Source organism: Monopterus albus, unplaced genomic scaffold, assembly GCF_001952655.1.
Source record: "Monopterus albus unplaced genomic scaffold, M_albus_1.0 scaffold671.1, whole genome shotgun sequence".
In the NCBI taxonomy this organism is placed as follows: domain Eukaryota; kingdom Metazoa; phylum Chordata; class Actinopteri; order Synbranchiformes; family Synbranchidae; genus Monopterus; species Monopterus albus.
Window position 1 is genome coordinate 1,439 of NW_018128551.1, and position 4,727 is coordinate 6,165.

Here is a 4,727-nt window from a genome sequence, read left to right on the forward strand (position 1 = left end):
ACACCTGGTGTAGATCACATTCCAGCAAGGAGGTGTGAGCTCCGGCTCACCAAATGACCAATAGGATTACAATGCATGAATTGTTGTACCTTTGTTGGGTGCAGAGCAGCCCAAGAAGATAAAATGTATTGTAAGACCTTAATTCGAGGTCAGTGGATGGAACTCCTGCGGGAGCTCTGTCTCTCTGATCCCAGCACTGTAAGTCCTACTTGTGATCAGACATTCAGTAAACTTTCTGCTGATTTTAAAGAGTCCTCTCCTGTCGTCACTTCTCGTGCTTCCAACAAAAGATTTGGGTTAATTTCTAACAAAAAGTTTAGAATCTAACAGTTGCCTGCAGCAAGAAATATAGCATCGGGGTGAGCTGTCTCTAGCATGCTGATGACATCGTGGAGTTTGCTGAGAGCTGTCGAGGGATTAGCTTTTGGGCTAACATACACAGCAGCCAGAAACACAGCACTATGTTCTTTTGCACACTGAATAGTCAAGTCACCTCCCATGAGTACTCCTGCCTGCCTGCAACGCACTCACCTGTCCTCTTCTGGCTGTACTCTTTTGTACCCTCCCCTCAACAAAGACAAGTATTCATTTGATGCAAAATCTCCTGTGTACTATCTTGCCCATCTGCAGTAATTATTACCTGTCCTTCCCTGGGCACATACCACATTCGTCTGCGAACTCACCAGCAACGTGACAAGTGTCATCTGTGAATTTCCCTGCCTGTCGTTGTTCCTTCCCTGGCTATACACCCACACACTCTGCTAGTCAACTCACTTGCAAAGCTGATGAGAACTCGCCACACCTCCTTCCAGTCCCAGTAAACGCATCACCTACCTACTCACCTGTTGCCTCGGCTCTTCTGGTCCTCTTGGTTCCTGCCTACTCACCGGCACACGTTGGTCATCACTCCCATCGGTTCCTGCCTGACCTGTCCATAGTTCTTTACTGCTCTGCCCTTCTCGGTTTATGTCTGCAATAAACTCCTTTCTGAATTCACTCCTACTCTGAGTTTTAAAGTCTGCATTTTTGGGTCCTACCTCACAAACTCACCCCACATCCTAACAAAGTAATGTTAACTGTGAAGATTGTAATAGTCATGATACAGGTCCCATACAGGTTGTTCCAGTAAGTCTGTGGTAAGTTTTAAACACAATTTGGAAATATGCAAAATATGTGCAAAGTTTAAAATAAAATATTGAAGCTCTGCCTTATCTGAGGCCAGACTTCAGTTTGTAAAATATCAAAATGGAAGACAATAAATACTGATCACATAAAAATGGTTTTATTTGACTGTGTTAGTCACCATTCATGCATTAGATTTTTCAAAACATAGTCAAACTATCAGAAGTCAAGCTGCTCCTTATGAAGCAAAATGAGATACATATTACATTGCTGGATTATTTCTTGCTGCTGCATTAATGTGTAAGTGGCATTTTAATGTTGTGCTTTGGTCAACAGCAAACTACTGCTGACAAGGATTACGATCTGGTCCACGTTGTTGGTAAATGAACTAACTGAACAATTGTTTTGTGACCAACGCACAATCTAAAGTATAGAAGAGCATTAAAGGGTCTGTGTGATTCCTCAGTCCTGAGGCCCTGTCAGTGTTTGGCAAAAGAACTGCTGCTGCTGGAAGCCAAGTTGTCAGCAGAGCTGCCAATGAACCAAACAGTGAACAAGCTGTGATCCAGAACTATGGGCTGACACGTGTGAAACCACAGAAACGGCTAATGACCAGCTAGTTTGTATAAAAATAATTCAAGCCCCACTTTACTGATGATTTACACTGCATATATGAACCTTTAAACTTCTGCCTTTCTCCAAAATTCAAATCTTAATTTGTTCCAGGAGAAAATACCAATGAATGCACAATTTCTGCTGTTGTTAATCAGCCAAAAAGCAGCACATAATCTGCTTTATTTCTCAGGAAAAGATTTTAAAATGTGGTTTTACATCGAGCATATGACATGGTGACACATGGAAACGGAGATCACATACTGTACTGTGGAAATCACAACTGCAAAGTCTAATCAGACATGAGTATTTGAGACATTTTAATCTGATCAGCTGTGACTTGGACCGTGCATGTAAAACTCTAGAAGATTAAAAATAATTATGTGGTACAGGGTTACTGTTTTAATGTAGCATTTGTTTTATTCAAATTGATTCTGATTAGTTTATCTCTACAGGTGTTCTGTTTGTTCACATTTGTTATAAACAAAAGTTAGAATAATCTAGAAGAACATAAGATGATTAAAGGAGAATTAAGACATTAACTTATCTCTGTGCTTCTTGTTTTTTTTTTATAATTATGTAGAATGAACCCTTTTTCCTGCCCTTAAAAATCCAAAAATCACTCCTCTGATCTGAGGCAGATTCAGGCCGTAAACTAGAGGGTTAATGATAGGAGGAATGATCAGAAACTCCAGAGATAAAACAATAGAAAATGTATTTACTTCATCAACAGTATACATAGTCACTGAAAACTCACAGAACAGAGAGATGCAAAAGTTTCCAAACGTCACTATGTGGGGCAGGCAGGTCTGTAAGGCCTTTCCTCTGAATTCAGATGAACTTCTCCTGCAGACAAGCAGAATGCGCAGGTAGGTGTAAGGCCAGGGGGATGAAGATTGAAATAACAGCTAAAATCTGACTTGCTATGCTGAACACAGTTGTGTCCACACAGGAGAGCTTAATTACAACCCAGGTGGTGCAAACAATCCTGGGCAACTGATTTTCACACAAAGGCAAACTGCTGATGTGATAGACAAAGTAGCCTACAGGACCCACTAGGCTCAACACAGCAAGAATCAAAAGCAGCAGCACCGTCCTAAATGTCATTTTACTGTGATAGTGTAAAGGCTGGCAAATAGCAACAAACCTGTCATAGGCCATGACAGTGAGAATATTCAACTCATGTCCTACATAAGTGTCAGTAATGTACATCTGAAGAAAACAGAATGGATATGAGATGAAATGAGTGTCAGACAGAAGGTCCATCAGGAACCTGGGGAAGAAGCCGCTCGAGCCGTACAGAGAGTTTAAACACAGAGAGCAGATGAAAACATACATGGGCTGATGCAGAGAGGTCTCCAGGCAGACTGACAGAACAATGACAACATTAACAGAGATTATAGTCATGTAAATCAACAGAGAGAGACTGAAGAAAAAATATCTGAGGGGCCCATAGTTTGCAAACACAGTGAACTGACAATAGGAGGGAGTCAGGCTGTTGTTGCTCTTCATGTCTGTACAGCAACAGAGCTGATTAACTAGTGTCCAAAAAAGTCAGTAAATGCTAATGTAGTTCATATCAATCAGAACATACTATATGTTAAGTATTTATAAACATAAAAATGTGACATACTAAATTTCACAACCAGCATCACATTTCTTATAACAAATGAACAGAAGCTTAATGTTTGAGCACAAAGAATAAAGAATGTCATGTGGTTATAAACAGTCACAGCTGACATTCAGCTACCAGTAATAACATTTGAATTTACATTAATGGATTATACTCTATGTGGGAAACAATTCCACTACAGTAGATGTTTATCTGACAGTGCTGTTACCAAGTTTAAGGAAATAATTCCATTATTATTGACTTCAGTGCCATTTGCCAACACAGTGGAGGGAGGCCACCTTAACTTTACTCCCACACAAGTCAATAATCTTGTTGATAGTACTGCAGCCTCCCTGCATAATACACTTGATACTGTTGCCCCTACGAAAAGGAAGGCAGTGAGCCAGAGGAGGATAGCCCTGTCATGATTCTGTCCTGCCTGTTTCCAGTCTCATGCTTTTATTTTGACACGTCCTGTTATAGCCATATCACAGCTACGGACTTTTCACCTTAATCAGCACTCACTGTTTACACCTGTTTTCACCCCGTTATAAGCAGCTGTTCTTGACTCTCATGCAGACTTTCCAGCGTTTATTCTTGATACCTGAGATTTCCCATTTTTGCCCCCGGATAGCCTTGACCACCGATTACTGCGTTGCCCTCTTGGTACTGATTGTGTCCCATGTATCAACCTTCGGACTTCCCTCTCTGACCTCTTGTTTTTGGATTCCTTGGCTGTGTGTGTTTGCCGGCATTGAACTTGGACTGTTGTTTGATTTGGAGTGTGTTTTTTGGACTACTGCAGGGTCTGCTCTTTACTGTAAGTTATAAAGAAAGAACTAGCCACTCACTCTTGTTTGGCATTATAATTGAGTCAACCCTTAACATTGTTGGTAGCTTTAATGGCCAACCCTGACAAACCCCATGGTACAGCTCGCAGCTCCACTCCCTAAAGCAGGCATCACAAAAACTGGAAAGGAGGTGGCACTCCACTCCAGTCAGAAGCGTTTTTCCTACCTTGGAAAGATAGTTTAATAACATATAAAAAGCCCTTAATAGTGCCAGAACCGCATTTTATTCATCACTGATTGAGGAAAATAAGAACAACCCCAGGTTTCTTTTCAGCACTGTAGCCAGGCTGACAAAGAGCCACACTGCTGTTGAGCTTAACATTCTGTTAAATCAAATCAAATTTTATTTTTATAGCGCCAAATCACAACAAAAGTCATCTCAGGACACTTTACAAAGTAAGGTCTAGACCTTACTGTTATCAATATTATTACATAGGGAAAACCCAACAAATCCCCCTTGAGCAAGCACTTGGCGACAGTGGGGAGGAAAAACTCCCTTTAACGGAAGAAACCTCCGACAGACCCCGGCT

At 41.1% G+C, this 4,727-nt stretch overlaps 1 pseudogene; it reads right to left on the reverse strand.

Moving 5' to 3' along the window:
- Nucleotides 1-2,309: 2,309 nt before the first annotated feature.
- On the reverse strand, nt 2,310-3,246 carry LOC109953450 (olfactory receptor 2T27-like; annotated as a pseudogene).
- Nucleotides 3,247-4,727: the final 1,481 nt, after the last annotated feature.